Source organism: Triturus cristatus, chromosome 2_2, assembly GCF_964204655.1.
Source record: "Triturus cristatus chromosome 2_2, aTriCri1.1, whole genome shotgun sequence".
In the NCBI taxonomy this organism is placed as follows: Eukaryota; Metazoa; Chordata; class Amphibia; order Caudata; family Salamandridae; genus Triturus; species Triturus cristatus.
The window spans coordinates 599,846,135-599,864,273 of NC_140582.1; the positions used below are offsets into that span (position 1 = coordinate 599,846,135).

At 43.5% G+C, this 18,139-nt stretch overlaps 1 protein-coding gene across 3 annotated transcripts in view; it reads right to left on the reverse strand.

Moving 5' to 3' along the window:
- Positions 1–17,647, reverse strand: part of NPY1R (neuropeptide Y receptor Y1) — a 144,879-nt gene extending 127,232 nt beyond the window's left edge. For all 3 annotated transcript variants that reach the window (XM_085641775.1, XM_085641774.1, XM_085641776.1), the window contains exon 1: positions 17,477–17,647. The gene's annotated coding sequence lies outside the window, so the exon portion shown is untranslated. The remainder of the gene's footprint in view (positions 1–17,476) is intronic.
- Between the last annotated feature and the right edge of the window lie 492 nt (positions 17,648–18,139).

Genomic DNA, 18,139 nt, shown 5'->3' on the forward strand with positions numbered 1-18,139 from the left:
TTGCAGTACATATTCTACTTCATAATAGGCATTAAGCTAAAAAGTAAGATAGGTTTCCATTGATTAGGAGGTGGAACACTCTGAACTAATTACGTACTCTAATGGTCGTTGGAACAGTCACCCTAAACTTAAGTTAGCAGTGCTGCATCATACCGAAATAAACAAAATGAGACACGTTAACAGTAATATAGAATTACCAGCATAGTTAGTCAAAAGCATGGGGGAGAGCTTTGGAATGCTTTCAAGTTACAGTCCAGGCAGCCAGGATAGAACTTGCCACTGACATATAAATCACCGGAGTATACGTTATAAAACAAAGTGCAAGGTAAAGTAACAAGCATTTGCAAAGAACTAGGTCTCATGTGTATGCAAGTTTGAACTATTGGCATTGAAAATGACAATCCTTCAAAATCAGAGAGTTACCCCAATAGAGCCAAAATGGACTGGGTCATATAATTCAAATAAACAAACTTTACCTTCTGTACTAGTATCTTTAGAAATGACCAGAAAGAGTATCCACTGAACTGAGGCTGTGGGTGGAGGAAAGAGGATGCGTTGCCGCGCGCCATTGTGTGAAAGTGACAGCGCCCATGCCGCGCTGGCAACAAAAAAAGAGCAGTGTAAAAACATGAGAAATACAGGATTCATTGGTGACGGGATACACTTTTGTTGATTAAGAAGGTGTTGATGTTTAATTCCTGTTCTTTTGCTCTATATGGGACGACTATGATGAAATACTCGGGCAAAAAACGATCTTGAAAACAGGAATCTCAGCTTCTGAGCACCGGTTGTCAACGATTTATCCCCCCTTTGCCCACCGACACACCCCTTCTTACCTTGAAGATGGCGTGCCCTGCCGCCATTTCGGATAGCACCAACACTGCAGAGGCAATACTGTGGGGATCCAGAGAGAACTGGGGCTTCCGTATAATGATCACTATAATGATCACTGACCTCTGTGGAGGATGTGTGCTTTTGTCTGATGCACAGTTTCGACCCACAAGAATCACCGCCTGGGGCTCTTAGCTCCGCACGCAGCTCTAGAACTACGTCTCCCCCACTCAGCAACCGTGTGTACCTTCCTCCAGCTGCACCTCGAAAAGGGGTTTTGACTTCATAATGCAGTTGGAGAACGTGAACGGTTTCCTCACAGTAAAATATTTGCAATGCCATAGATCTCGCATTTACATGCAAGACCTATGGCATTGGAAACAAGTGGCCCGTCTCAATAAAGAAAAAGTACACGCCTGTGTAACAACCAAGTAAAGGGTCCAGTAGCCATGGGAGGATACAAATGACGTCCTGGCTGTACTAAGGAGGGACTAACAGGCCTCATAATGATTCAGAAGACAGCATTTACAAAGGACAAACACACAAGCCAATGAAAAATATAGGCGGGGCTTTTCCTCCATACAGTATCTACACCAGAACGCCAGAGCAGTGCTTGCGCGCTGGCTCAGGCTCGACCTAATAAGGTGGTAACCTACAGATGTAAGTATGCAATGAGTTAGTGTGAGATCATTTTTTATGAGGTATCCTACAAGCCCATTCTGTTTTGTGATTCATATGATAACCATATGCAACTTGTTAGAGTTGAAGAAGGATATGGGTGTACCCAGATAAATTCCACATATCAAAATGCCTGCTACCCACTCAGAATGGATGTTTTTGTTGGCTACATGGGGACTATAATAAAAGATCTTTGTATATATGAGCTTTCTTTCTCAACACCTATATTTCATTGAACGATCTCCCCTTGCCCAACACATCAATCATAACTAAAGTTAACTTAGTGCTTTCAGTAAGCTCCCCAGTTCATGTGGTCAATAAGAGAGTATATTTCTATATACTCCCAGTTAGTAAATTGTCTCACCATTGAACTCTACCCACAAAAAAATCTTCCAAGAGCTTTGGAGAAAAACATAATTATTTAATTGCTATTTTAATATGGGTGATTAAAATCAAATAAACACTGCAGCATGTTAAATAGTATCTGGAGACAGTATCGGGAGAACGCCCGTGGTACAGCATTACACAGAATAAGCTAAGGTTTTGTGAAGAACCCTATTTTCCGCCTTTAGCAATGAGGTAAGTTTACCTACAAAGCTTTTCTGAACTTTCTGGGCTCATTTACACTGCTTTTATCACAATTTTAACTTTAATGGAACCAGCCAAGCTGAAAGCGTATGTAGCCATTTACTAGACAAGATCACTTTTTGAGAAGCTCTTGTGCTCAAAGGCAAATGAATGTAGAATTGTATCTGCATGTTTAGCTTTTTTTAGGCACTGTGGTGTTGTGCAGGAGAAGAGCCCTGTTTTATAAGAAGTGAATTTTGCTTTTGTGAAAAAAGAATACAAGTTATAAAAATTACTATATAAATAATGATTTTCATACCAGTACGGCAAAGCAGAAACCTCTGCCACCTTAGCAAAGCTGTGAAGCTTCCATGGAGCTCAACGAGGGCTGTAAAGAAAAACTTGACAACTTTACACGCCACAGGTGTCAATTAGCTTTGTGGGCTCCTGGGACACTGCTTCAGGTGATGTCAATGATTACGGCATGTTGTGGGCGTCGAAACGCGTGATGGTTTACCTAAACACACGATTTCTATGACTGGCAAGATAAAATGTATATATTATACTTGAGGATTCTTTTAGGCAACGGTTTGTGCTTTTCTTACAAAAATGGGTGGTCAGCCACATGAAATTTCTCAGCTTTGCTGGGTTTTGAAGTGACAAAAACACATTTTAATCTGCCCTGCCCTTTGGAGGTAACAATTTCCACTTAAAGAATATCCTGTGAATAGAACACCCTGCAGAAGGAAATCAAGGTGACCTGCTACACTTTTCCTGCATGTGTGAAATGTGGGGACGGGGAGCAGGCAGCGTGAGAGGCGACTAATAGCACAGGAGAGGTGACTGGTCAGGGGTGGGATGGCTCTGAGAACTGAGTGTATGGGTGTAGGCAGACAGTCCTTCAACAGGCTGTCATTCAGTGGTTTGAGCAGGGCCAGGACTTTGGAAGTTGTGAGGGGGTGAATTGGAGCTTGCTTGCTGTTTCATTTTTAACCTTTGCACTTTATGAAACTTTTAAGGTTTGAAAGAAATTCTAAAATATGAATCGTCCATTTTCACATCTTAACATACCTCTATATAAAAATAGGATCAGTCTGAAGCACCAAGCTGATGTCTGTAAATAAATAAGATTACTTACTAAAAATTGAAAGGTTGTGTTTACATTTTGAAAATGGACATTTTTACATGGTGTGCCCAAAGGATTTGTCCCTGTCTGTTTCTGCTGGCTGTATAACACTGTACATTTTACCCATACAAACCAATACTAAAGTGTCTGTGCTCCCCCTTTTCACATGGTTAAATTGACATCACCCTAATTGGCATTTTACACTTACTGATAAGTCCTTAGTATAAGGTACAAAGTGTAAATTAAAAGCCACTAGTGGACTCCAGTTTCTATTGTGTCATCCACTACAGTGGCAGTGCAAACATCTCTTCAGGTCTGCTATTTAAGCCTCACTAAAGCAGTTTTTAAATTGCAATTTGACCTATCAAAATAAACCCTTTTGACAGAACTAAACTGTCCTTTTAAATATGAGTACATCACTGCTAACTAAGACTCATAGCCCGTAAGGCAGGTGCATTGTATTTTAAAATAGGACAAGTTGAAATGTAATGTTAAACATGTCCTTACAGTGACTAGCACCTCAACTAAACGCTATTTCATTGTAGCAATGTTCCATAAAAAAACACTAGGTTGCAATATTAAATTAAATAATGCTATATTCGGCTACGAAACACCTATAAAGTTCATTCTTGGACTCTTTGTAATTAATAAAATCCCAATACACTGGTGAAGCCTCATTCCCCGACTAAATACTCTGGAGGCTCATTGCACTAGCCTCCAGCCGCAGTCCTCTGACTGCTTAAGCCCTGAATGGGATATAAAATCTGCTCCCAGAACATAGTCAAAGGCCATGGTATAGGGAGGTGTTTCTTTTCCTCCAGCAGAATGACTATTTGGGCAATACCCAGGAATTTAATTAACTTTAGAGGGGCCTCCCCTGTTGCAGGTAGATATCAAATTATAGCAGGCCAGGGTCATTCTTTGTTCCAGCAGCCAGGCAAGCTGCAATGCCAGTGAGCAGAGAGCTGCCCCTGAAACTGGTTTGATGTGATCACAGCGGAAGGTATGATGATTTGCCTGGCCACATTTCTGCGATGTGGACTTGGGCTCTGCACAAAGGTTGAAGGTTTTTATCATCTTGCATTTAGGCAGAGAATGGCACTGTAGGATTCTTTGCAATAGGACACACAATAAACGCTGCAAAGGTGGACAAGGTAACCTCTGGGAACTTTAACCCTATTGGTTAGGAAAAAAGCCAGAATTCACATGCACCGCAAGCTGGTGTCCAGAGTATATGTGACATCCCCAGTACCCTCCTCAGAACACTACTGGACATGAGGAAGATCAGAAAAGAATTGAATAGTACAAACTTTGAGGAGACAACTTACACAGCCGATGTACATTTTTAATGCACGGATTGTTGTATTTATATATGTGTGTTTTAATTGTATGTACTAATTTTATATATATTTTTTATTTTATTACAAATAATTTACAGTGTTGACAAAGCTCTTTTTGAAAGAGCAAAACACTTTGACTGTTTGTTGGTTATGTTGCTGAGGATTACTTTATCCGAATAAAGAACATTTCTTAGATAGACTATTGTCTTTATAGCTTTCTGTGAACCTATATGAATTCTTAAGAAATATGACACAATTATTTATGGTACCTATTTGGCGCCTCTCCTAGGTATATTATTCAGAAGAGGACTGAATCTGCTGTCTGAGACCTAAGAAAATCTGGAGCTCTCTCTTGTACCCAGGACCAAGACGTAAGCACCAAGGGTCATAAGGCTGACCTCCGGTTCCTGTTTGGCAAGCAGAGGTCCCTCCGAATGGCAGATGTACTGTCCTCTGCCATTCTGATTGAGTAACTGTGTCTGTCAAACTTTAAATCTGGCCCTTAGTCTACAACCACACTTTTGACAGCTAATGGTCAGACTTCACTTGGATGTAGGAATCCCTACTGAGGGAGAAGTCTTGGCAACGTCTAAACCTGGGGTGTCCAGTGCATGTCTAGTATGGTCATTTCAGATCATATGCATTTCAACAAAAGATACATTTTTATACAATGAATACAAAAGGAACCTGGTTACATCTTTAGTGGCTATCTTGAAAATCTGGTAGGGAATTGACCCTTCTGTAATGCTGTATACACCTGACTTGCATTTGCTACGGATCCTTGTGTCATTTTATATTATAACTTCCTTTCCAGAGTTTTACGGCTATGTGTTGTGTTTATTATTATTATAATAATAATAATTATTATTATTAATTTAATCTTATAAGGCACACAGCTACCCGGAGGTTTCCCGGTGCCATCGGACTAACGCAACAAGAGAGGGAAAGCATTATTGATTAAATAACCACATTTTGAGACCTTTGCGAATATTTGTGTAGATACTTTCATGTCGAGGTGGCGTGGGAAGTGCGTTCCATAGTGAGGGGGCCATATAAGAAAAGGACTGGCCACCCATACGAGACCGTCTAATCCTGGGTACTGAGAATTTGGCCTGAGTAGAAGATCGGAGAAGACGTGTTGGGATATAGGGATGGACTAAGGCACTCAAATAATGTGGAGCTGTGCGCATTTTAATTTTATGCATATAATACAGGGCCTTGAATTTGATGAGGTTCTCCATCCTAAGCCAGTGGAGGCCGTGACGGTAGCCTGAAATAGGTGTCTTTCTAGGCACCTGGCAAAGCAGTCTTGCCGCCGAGTTCTGTACTACCTGCAGTTTTCGAACCACCTCCTTATTGGCTCCTAAATACAGGATGTTGCCATTCATTTCTGCATTCAGTTTCACGGGCCCTACAATAGGTAAATCTGCTCTCCATGTAGAAATTATGAAAATTTGTTCACCGTCCTGTGCTGGCTCAATACAATTATTCCATCATGAACCATAATCTAAGTCACCAAAATGATAATCATGGCTAATAACAGCTTGCCAAACATTTCCCTTTGACCCAAGCTATAGAATAACTTAAAAGCACTATTCATGTGATTGTGCATTTGTCAGAATAAAAGATATGGACTAGATCCAAATTCACAAATATTTATAAAAAGAGTAACAAGACACTGCTCACGAAAATTGTACCAAGAGATTCTTTGCTGAAAGTGCAAATGTCAAAATACCATACAATGAATACTCTACTCTGGTCCAACGAAATCCACACTTAGGCTTTCATTCTGAGTGCATCAGAAATACTGATCTGAATGGAAACAGACATATCTGTCCAAACAGGTATTCCAAGACATACAGTAAAAAATGGTATTGGTATTTTCAAGTGCAATTTTACAACATTTTGAATATTGAGAAAGACTTAATGAGGGCCTTAATGGGTGCCTTAGTCTCCAACAATATACATATGTTAGCATTCCAGTACTCATAAATTAAGAAGCAACCTGTTAGGATGAATAGGCCAAAATGGGTGTGACATATAGCGATAAGTCCAAATGACTCTCAGCCTATTGGCATGGACTCAAGTGTGATACACTACTTTGCAGGGCATTTATGGGCATTGACACCCGGGTTGCTCTCATCTGGTAGAAGATGTGTTATCTTCTCATGGTTGAGGCCCTGCTCAATGAAACTGGTTAATATGTATGTTGTGTAGAGGTGGGCAAAGAATTCTGCTCCACCGGCGGAGCGGAGTTTTGTCTCTCAAGCGGCTCGCCAACAGTAAGTTGGTTACCGCTTGAGTGAAAAAATCTTGCGCTGGACCTTCTCCAGGTCAGATTTCTCATCTTGGGCGGCTGTGGCAGGTCGCGATCACTCGCGACGAAAAATATGCTATTCGCATTGAGGAAACTGTCCCTCAAGAAGAATGTCTACACTTGTGGTAGAAAGCAGCAGCACCCTCTGGCACGATGCGAAGTGCCATTTGCGCTGGTTTTACAGTGTGGGGCAAACTACCAGTTCTAAAAATCAGTGCGAGCAGCATGACTTAACAGACTCCGCCACTGGCTGAACTCCACGGAGCATGAGGAGTTTTTCTGGCACTTTGTGGTGTTCAGCATAGTAAGACTGCACAAACTCCGTCCAGGCTTAATGTTGGGCTCGATGTGTTTGACGCATAAGACTGTGGGGTCTGATAAATGCTAAAGGTACTCAAGTCAGAAGTTCTTTATTTCGGTAGTCATAAAAGTACATCAAAATCATACCATTATAACACTCACAATAGGCCATTACACAAAGATAAAAACATCAACAAATACATAACTCTGTTTCATGAAAGACTCCTTCTCCCAGCTACAGCAATATCAAATAAAGTGCAATTGATGAATAGCAAAGGGTTACAAAAAACCCAAATAACATATACCAATGCTCATTTAAATAAAAACAAAATATACAATAGCAACACAACATTGATAAAAATGGTGGCCATTAAATTGACACTTCTGATTTAAAAAAAAAAAAGAAAACTAGGGCCAACCCAGATGAAATAGCCCCTTCAGTTAAACAACATTGTTTTCCTTGTCTTAATTGCACATTTTGAGAAGGAGCAAATAGTTAGATGGAGAATCAAGTTGCTTCAGATAAACCAGCGCTACACCAAGGATTATAATCTCAGCCCATGATTATAGAAATTAAAAACCTTTTGGTAAAATCATTATTAATTGGCAGAGAAAAGTATAGTGCAACAGACTCTGCGGGGAGAATTCGTCACATGGGCAAAACAAAATTCGGGTTGCATCAAATTGACCAAGTGGAAAACCAAGATGCCATCTCACAAAACCCAACCTGAAATAGTTTCAAAAATATTATGTCCCTGTTACTGTCAATCCAATACAGATGCAGCTCAAGGGCAATTGTGCTATGTAGCTCAAAATATTCCCCTTTAGTTGATTTTGTGAACTCATGTACTTCCCTAAGGCAGCACCTATTCACCTGAAGATATTTTTCACCCTGGTTATATCAGATTTAGTCATGTATCGGGCTTAGAACAACGATTCACCCCCCCGAAATTCATCAGTTCTATCTTGACGTAAATAAGCCAAGGGAGTTTCAGGTGTTTCTCACACAAGAGACAATCCCTAATGACCTCCCGCTTAAACTAGTCTTGAGGATTCTCCCAGATTGAACACCACAAAAGCTGGGGGTCCAGTTTGATGATATTTTCCACATATTCCAGCCCAAGCTCCTGATGTGTTACAAACGTTGAACATGAAGGTGGCACGTCCAGGAGGTGGCCTAACACCCTATTTTGTTCACCCTGGACAGTAATTGTGTTACAATATCCCCAAATACCTGACCCATAGGTGAGGATTAGGAGACAATTGCTTCTAATGACCTCCAACAAGGGTGCCACTGTTTTTCCGAATGTAGTTAGCAGGGTTAAAAACATACCCAAACACACTTACATATTTCTGTTGCACTTTAGTGGTTCACAATCCCCAGTTACTCCTCGCATCAATAACAACACCCAGATATGAGAAATCCTGGGTCATGGCAACAGGGCGACCTTTTAAAGCTATATCCTGCATCTTCTGTTGCCAGTTGTTAAGAACCATTTTAAAATATTGAATTGGTCGTTAGCAACAATAAGGGACCCCATAAAAATAACAAAATCTTGCATTAAAATATTAAGGGCTTTGGGGCTTCCGGGGAGTAAAACTGCATCATCTGCTTACAATAAAACAGGGACCTTTGTGTTGCCAATTGAGGGGGTGTCTGAGACTTTTTTGGACAGGGCAGTGCCTAAACCATTATTTAAAAAACCAGCAATGGAGCAAGGACCCCTCTCCTTAGTTTATAACTGTCTGTCTGTTCACTTGAAGGACCATACCTGACTGAGGCAGACACATAATTATGCAAAGCCCTCAAAAATGCACTAAGCCACCATCAACCCCAACATTTGTCAGAATCTCCCACAATTTGGACCTCACCATGCCATCTAAGGCACAGGAGAGGTCCATGAAGGCCAGGCAGATGGAGCTCTGTTTAACAACAGTGCATTCACAGATCAGCAGGTGCAGATTTAGTCATTGCTCCACTGTGCCAATCCCCTTATGAAACCCACACTGTACCCTCGACAGCATATCTGACTCCTTGACCCAGGTTAGCAGGCACTCCAAAACAGTCCTCCCCACCAATTTAACAGCAGATTCCAGCAGAGAAATTGGCTGGTAGCAACCTGGGGATTGGGGGTTTCCCTTTCAAAAATCAGTACAATAAAGGCTGTTCACCATAATTAGGGGTGACCCGACTTGCTCATGGCATTAAAACAGTAACATAAAAGGGGAGCCACACAGTTTCGGAAGTGATATATACAGATCCATAGGCGCCCCATCTGGCCCTGGGGCTTTGCATGAAGAACTTTTGTCAATCGGCTCCATACCTTAACCGAGGATAAATTCCAGGGCTAATAGGAAAGCCACCTCCTCCTCTTGAGGCTGATTAGGCATGTTACACCTGTAAACTTCTTTAAAATGGTTAATCCAGCCCTCAGGACTACTGGTAGTAACAACAGTATTAGGTTTTACAATCACATTTTTGATGTTGTTTGCCACTGTCCAGAGCGCCCTGGTGTCTTTCATCCTACATGCCATAACCAACTTTCCCCATGATTCATTTTGAAGCTCTTTGCACCTGAGCCGTTGGGTTACCTTCCACTCTGATCTGCAGTGTATGACTTTGCATGTATCCCTGGGTATTTCCGTCAATGCCTCGTGTAAACGTGCTAATGCCTCTCGACAGGGATCATCAAACCATTTGGCCTTTTGAGCCCCTGGTCTACTAGGTTTTATAAGCAGAATGTTTACATCTAATCGCAGCTTAATGAATTGGACAGCCAGAGCCCAGTGATCGTCAGTGAGAAAAAGAGTTAGACGCCAAAGGGCAGTGAGCCGTCAATATTTTTTACAGAAGACTATTCAAATTGGAGTTTCTCCACACTAAACGCAGACCTTGAGTCTTCACAGTTAGGGATTGAGATGCCATGCTCTCATAACTGCCCCCCTCCCCTAAGAATACAGAACCTAAGGCTTAATGAGTTATGGTCCCTGTATGGGCTTCCATCAATAGCTGCCCTAGAGGCACTGGCCAGCAAATTATGGGTTACTAAAATACAATCAATAACAGAGCAGCACTTTCCCCTTTCAAAAGTAGCCGTAGCAGAAAAAGATGGACCAGAGAATTTCGTGATTATTGATAAGAATACACATCTTGATAGTTTGAAGTAGAGCATTGCCCCTCTTCTCCCTGATTTGGTTGCCACACCTTTTTTTCCCACCTGGGTTAGAACAAGTTTGATATTAAAATTCCCACCTAAAATGATATGATATCCTTTGTGTAAATATGAAAGTTGTACTTCAAGCCCAAGAATAAAATCAGATAATACCTTAAGATTGCAAGATGATCAGACTCAAAATATCCCTTATGAAAACTAGTTATGTTTAATTCATTAGGCCACGTAGATAAAAATACTTGAAATAAATTACTGCTAGAAGGGATCTGGATGATGTTACACTCCAGGGTGACTTTAAGCCAGCTCTTACCCTGCCACACGGAGAAGGGACTACTGAAACCATGTGGAAGTGGTAGCCATCCATGCTGATAATCTCTGTGGCCCATGACTCTTGGAAAAAATAACATCATCATATTTACTTTTGAAATAACAATGCTCCTCTCAGTACACTTAACTGGCAAGACCTGCAATGTTTTAAAAGACAATATTGACCTCATGAGCATGATCCACAGGGATGGCTGGATTCACCTTGCAAGCTAGCAGGGGTATCACATTATGGTTAACACCTGGCGGATCCCGCAATTTAATGAATAAGGTGGTGTACTGGATTGGCCAGCTGGTGGACCCACTCTATGGCTAGCATCCTGAACAAAAATCCGCTCAAACGCACAACATTCACTACAATCACTTAGTGCCTTATTACGAATTTGGGGGTCCGACCACCATCAGGGCGTCGTCGGCGACGAATTCACCGCCACTAACAAGGTGGTCCGCCTGCCGTGTTACGATGTTGTCAAATTTCAGAATGAAAGACCGCCGGAGCACTCCCGACACCAACAGCCATAAGCAGACTGCCTCAATGGAGGTCGGGGGAAAGAAGCTGTCATATGCAGTACAGAGAAGTTTCATTGTAATCCAAATTACAAGTTGGCTTGTCGATGAGCCGACCGTGGTGGTGGGACCGCCTGTTTCCAGGAGGCGGAATTGAGGGTTTTGGGGTGCATACTCAGCCATTTTTCATTCTTCCCTTCAGTCTCCGACATGGGTCTTTTTCTCCAGCTCCTCCCACTCACAGCAGCATCTTGACGCCGAAGAAAATGACCCTTTTGGCACCAAAATTCAGGTAAATCCATTTTGTACTATTTTACCCGTTGACGGGACTGAGCAAATATAGTTCAGACTCCAGCAATGGGAAGTAGGTATTTTTTCGTTGAGTGATGAATATGTGTATATTCAACACTTTTGTAGTCAAAATATACACACACACACACACACGCATCGACAGATATAAAAGAACTTTCACAGCCATCAGAAAGACCACCACCGGCCCATTGGGAACATCCAAATATAGTCAGCGGGAGACCGCTGCTGCGGCAGTCTTCTTCGTGCCGCCGCGATACAGTAGTAGACCACCAAACTCATAAAGAGGCTCTAACTGAGTCATTTTCTGACAAATCGAGGTAAAGCACTTATAAGTCAAAATATTGTAAAGTGATGGCTGGGATATATTGGGTGTCAAAACCCTGGTGTGTTTTAAGGTGTTTGCCCTGATCTCTGTAAAAATAACCAATGGGCAAGATTTTAGCATTGCCACTTTTGTTTTGTCCCGGGTAAGAGGCTTGAATTAGATCACCTACTTCCCTGGGACTCCTGAAGGTGACAATGACACAATACCCCATGAATTCTTTGTGCATCTTCCCAACCCATCCCCCCTTCTTGCCATAAGGATCTCAAAGTATATATTACCCTGGCACCTGATGTTCACGTGAATCCAATGGGTAGATTTATTAATTAAATCTACAGTGCTCACTCACTCCAGTGCGTAATGTTGGAACATTAGCCATGACTGTGAGATAGGGACATGCTCCTGGTGGAGGGTCACATCTTGAGTCAGATCCTGGAGCAAGCCTTACTTGCTTGGAGGGCAAATGGAATTTTGTCTGTCTTCTCTGGCCCTCAACTTGTGTACCCAGCTCCTTGAGCTCCCTCGTACAATTGTAGATAGACAATGCGGAACCAGGCACGGAGGTTCCACCAGACTGGCAGCTCTTTCGTCCTCCATCCGGCAACCAGGGTTCCTGGGCAGAGCCTACGGGCTACTGCCAAGATATGGTGTCAAACCCTCTAGTTACACCGTGTGCCAATCTAACATCCAGTTCACATAATTTAGCCTAAATGCCCCCCAAGACATTCACTAGCCCCAATAACTTAGAAACAAGGAGGTGCATAACCTCTTTACTATACTGTGCAAGTAAATCCCTAACAGCCTTCTTATTGTTAAAAAAAATATGAGGTGTTGGGTTCCCCATTGGTTTGGGATTAATCATACTAGTTGTGTGTTTTAAGTGTAGGCCCTTACATTCATTTGATGTAAGGCAGCGAGGTTTATTTAGCGGTCTGCGTATTAGGGGTAGAAACACATTTATCAGTAGAACACCCCCTCCCCCACGGCATCCTGGGCATATAGACTCAATTGGGCTTCACAGTCATTAGGCAAAGTGGCTAATGATAACCGTTTTCCAGCAAGAAGAATTTGTTTATTTAAGACCCCCAATATCTTTCCAATATGCCTGTCAAGAGTACTATTTTTGCGGCAGCCCCATCGATATTGGGGCCTAACCTGTGCTGAACCATCCTAAAAAATGAGCATCGAACAACTGTCTGTGGAAAAGTCAGGTTACATAAGGGGAGAGTTAATTGCCCACTACTGGCGAAACAGCATATGTCGGATAATTAAAAAACACTTCATGGGGAGTCCCGTAAACAAGCACAGTTCCTTTCAGGAGTAAAACCAAGGGGCGTGGCCAAGCCCAGACTCCCCTGGGCTCTGACAGGTGTCACAGGGCCCTCCCTAAGCCTGGGATTTGACCAGGCGCAGCCCGCACACAGCCCTCGCTGCTGGAGAGCATGTGCCACTTTATAACGCTTTCAGGATACACCGATATCTCCTGGCATGGTGATTGCTGGTGCTCTTAGTCCCCCCAGCAGCCAACAGCAGACTTAGGGCCTGATTAGGCCTCAAAATCGGATTTAGCTTTCCCGCATCTGATTTGTAACCCTTGTTTCCGACCGAACTGTACACAGTTCCGAACGACCACATATGATGCAAAGAGCTCGTCCGCGTCGCCTGAATCCTTTCCGAACCCGATCCTGTCAGTACGACTCATTCATAGCCGAATCACAATGGAGCCAGATTCAGAATGAGCGAGAACGATGCACGATTTTGACAGCTGTATCGACTCGGTCTCAGCGAGACAAAACAGCTGTCGGAATCGGACTTCGGGGGCCATTTCAGGCTCTCTGAATTGGTCGCAAGGGGGTGCCCATGGGTCCCCCGACCCAAGAATGCACAGTGTGGCAGGCACCATGGGGTGCTTGAAACAGGGTGTACGCTTATCCCTACCCACCCCTTTTTGTTATGGGAGCCTGTGTACGCATTCAGTATACAGGCTCCCATAGAGTTCAATGGGAGTCTGAGTGAACTGAGTCCGTCACCATACGGATGCATCGTACTCTCTCGGTTGGACTCCAGTGCTTCGAGTTGCATGGAAAGCATTCCGAATCCGATTTGGTTGGGACGCTTTCCTTACGAGATCGGAATCGACCCCTTAGTGTTCCGAATGGGGTGCACAGAGGGTGTAAATTCAGCAAGAAGTTGTAGCCTTTTCCCACTGAGACCCTGTGCATAATGCACATGGTTTGAAGCCATTACACTGAGGTCTTTATCCTGCATGACCTTCACCCGGGAGTCTTCAGCATGCAGTTTTAAGTAACTAAGAAGAAATTATACATAATGGGTTTTTATCAGGGACAGCTCCTCTGCTCAGGAGGAAAAGCGTTGTTCCACTGCTTTCACAGCAGTGAAAAAAAAATGATAATAATTTTGTTATTATCATTTTATATTTGGTAGCTGCTGGGTTGGGTTGGGGGGGCGGGGCTGGGCTGGGGTCACAGGGGAACGAGTGGTGGGTGCACTCTAACTTTTGGGCCGGCTAAACAGTCATACGCACATTGCATGTTCCTCACCAGGCTGCATTACACAGCCTGGTGAGGAACATGCTCAGGCTTCCATTCTCCATCTGAGCACCAAACCAGAGTGCTCAGACCAATCACAACGCTGCATTGCAGCGCTGCGATCGGCTTAGGGGAGGGAGCCTGTGTGTGCTTCCAGTTCCTGCTTCCGTTCTGAGACGTCAGCAGGGAAGCGGAGGAGAGAAGCGGCTGGCCGAAAAGGTAAGTGAGGGGTTTTTTGGTTTCTTTTTTTCAACGCCTACCACCCCCGTTCCCTGCCAGCCGCCACAGGTTTTTATGTATATATTTTTAAACAACTTGATTTTTATGTTATGTGTAAAAAAGGATCAGGGCGGGCAGAGTTAAAGGGAGGTAACGGTTTTTAGGGTTCAGGAGTGGGTAGCGGCAAAGGGGTAGGGTTTTTTTTAGGCTTTGGGTGCGAGTAGAGGTAAAAGGAGCTGGGAGGATTTAAAATAATAAAAAGGGGATTTAGAGGTTAGCCTGAAAACACGAAAGGGATGTTGGGGTTCACCCCAATAAATAAATAAATATATATAAATGTGAAGTTAAGGCATGGGATAAAGACTCATATTGCAACATCCAATATTTAATTGACACAGCTTTGTTTTCCATTGTTCGTACAACTAGGTGCTGGTGGAGTGTGAAGTGATTCCAGTGGGGCACTACTGGATTGAGGCACAGGCTGTCTCTATATACAATATTCTTTTTCGTTGAAATTTCAAAGTCTTTACTGAATTCTGTGTCTTTTTACACAATGCACCTTTTTCACAACAACATGCCTTTTTGCCTTTTTTAAGTACACTTTTAAGGGCAAATATTCACTCATAACTACTAAATATCCACTGAACCTCTTGAGCTGTAGCAATGCCGCCATATTTTCGGTGCAATTAACAGATGCATGGCAGATTAGCAGCGATTGCCATCTTGATTTCCCAATAATATATCTAAGAAAGAAAATGAATTAATAGCACTGCTTTATTCGGTGTAGTTTCGCCACTGGTGTCAACCCAAGTCACGCTAAGATTGATGATAGATTGCTTCACGTGCACATTCTATGACATTCAGAGAAAAATTAAAGCACTGAGAAACACAATACGACCAACTACAACATAAGTGCGATTTTAATGATCTGCTTGCCGGGCTCGTCATCTAATGGGCACCCGTCACTGTGGCAATATGTAGCGCGTCGCACGCTGAAGGGCTGTGAAAGCTGAAAGTGGAGCACGGTCACCGTCTGAAGGCAATGCCCCGGCTGCAGCCGAGCACGGACAGGCAACACCTGAGGAGGCACGAGCGTCCGCGCGCTACTCGGTCAACTACGCACTGAGCGGCTTCGACGCTCGCGTACAGGGACAGATCCATATTCTCCTGGGCTGGGTCCTGGTCAGTTAGCGCGAGGGGACGCGCGTCGGCTTTCAACATATTTGTCACACGCAAATTCTCTAATATGACAATCACAATCGTGATGATGACGAAGATGAGGATGATATGTGAAGTCTTCAAGAGGTGTGCATTCTCCTTCCCCGAAATCGATTGTGGAAGTCGCGATTACCCCATAAGCATTCCCGATTCAGGTCACTCCCATCGCCCTGGCATTGGGTCAATGTGATGTCCAAGTACGTTTTTTATGTATAGAATTGCCTAGTGACTAGAGCCATGTGGCTGCCAGGCCGGGGCTGCTCCCGCCGTGCACCTCGCTTGAATAGCATCCTTACCAAGTCTTATAGACTGCGCAGTTTAAACCCCCAGAGTTACAAGGTGCATTAATCAATCGGCAGAAACTGTGTGTCTATTTAACTGTGGTTTTTAACACGTTTTACCTCCCACGGACCTCTCGGTTCATATCATAGCGGTGGGCATCGACATTCTGAAATACATCGCTAATGTAAACGCAAAGCCCTTGAGGACGGTCGTGGTTTTATTAGTTTTCAGATCTTCTGTGTGTACGATTTTCTTCAAACAAGACCGCTGCTTTGAAGGCTGTTGCCTAAGGGGTCCATGCACACGGCTTCTATTGAAGCTAGCGGCCTCCGTGCATTGCTTGAAAACATTCTGTCAGGCCAATTAAGCATATCTATAACAAGTTAAGCGCCAGTCCAGTCACATCACCCACAAAGGAACATTATACGCCCTGCGCCCACAAAACAATGCATGTTGGTGACCAGTCAAGAGAACAATTTAGATGCACTAATGGGGCTGTACCATGAACAGCTGCGCATCTCAGAGCAGAGTGCCTTTGTTACGCGCTTGCACTAAAGTGCATTTAAATCGACATTATCCCGACCTAGTGCAGAAGTGAAAGACAGCATATTTCGGAAACTGAAAGAAGCAAACCCTGGTCATTATGTCCGAGTTGTGCTGTTTGCACATCACACTCCAACTCGGAGAACTATGGTGTTAATTCGATGCACTTCAGACAGTGCAAGCGCATAAAACGTTCGCTCGGGTTCGCCGCGGAGACAGCGCAACTACTAATGATACGGTCAAGGACATTTTGGTACACATTGTATTCTGTTGATTTGAACTGTTCTGTTTTCAGCATCCGTGTACAGAGGTCCCTATAGGGGTAGAGGAACGACCGACATTTATGGGTGTGCGAACACCTTTCTTGAGTAAAGTTTCAGTCACATATTTAACGTAAATGCTTCCTTACTATAATGTACAACAATCAGTTTCACGTGTGCATAGTCATGCTGTAAATGCCCAGATAGCAACAGATGGTTCACGAAGGCTGCCCCGGCATGATGCATCAGATCTGCCCTTTCTACCACCGTCAATTCACATCAAAATGCCTGTCAGGCTGCAGCTGAGGTGGACTAACGTTTCGTATTTCGCATCACCAGGTGCCCTGTACGCGAAGAGCGCTGATCTCAAAACTCAAAGGAGATTACGGCGCGAAAAGGGCAGAGCGCAGGAGCAAACGGCACGCACGGAGAAGTGTTCTGTACCTCGAAGGATTTACACAGCTAAGAAACACTGACACTAGGACTGCACACCACCAGCACGGAAAATAGAAAACCCCTCATCACGAGCTGCTATGAGCAATTAGCGACACACACCAAGTCCTGACTAACACAAGGCGCTAGAAAAGGGAGCGGGAAAGGAAACATACCTATTTTATTCCATGATAATCCTTGCTTGATCCTGTCCTAGCGTGCAGCAGAGTAAAGGGATGGGGGTGATGGAGACATGAGATGGTGGGCAGATGGGGAAAGGAAAGGAAGAAAGGGGGAGTGAAGGGAGAGAGAGGAACGTAGCGAGAGAGAAGAGAGAGAGGGAGGGTGAGAATAGATAGATTCCCTAGTACATCTCTGGCTAGGATTATGAAGATTGGCGAGGAAAACTAGTGACGCCCCCTTACAGAAGTACTCCGCCCCCTCTGGCATCACATGGTGCACAGTGGAGCAGATCTGCCGTGCCATCTACTTACACATCACCTTTAAATTATCCTTCTGGGGGTGGGTTGCTTAGTAATTCTGAAAGAAATGCAATTAAGTACAGTAGGCACAGAAAACATTCGCGCAAGGCACGGCGAAGCTGGGAAGGGAAAAGTACATTGCACCTAAATCAGAGAACACCAACAGATTGTTTGCAGTTCAGCGCCATCTTGTGGTTGGTTGAAGCTGCTCTTTTTGTGATGTTTCTTATTGAAGCACAGTAATAGTCAAAAGGTTTGATTCCAATTGCAGTTTATTTGGAAAACCTGATTTATTTTGTTTCCAGAAGGCGAAATAATCTTCCCTGCTTTCTCCCCTCGTACACAGGACGAAAACGA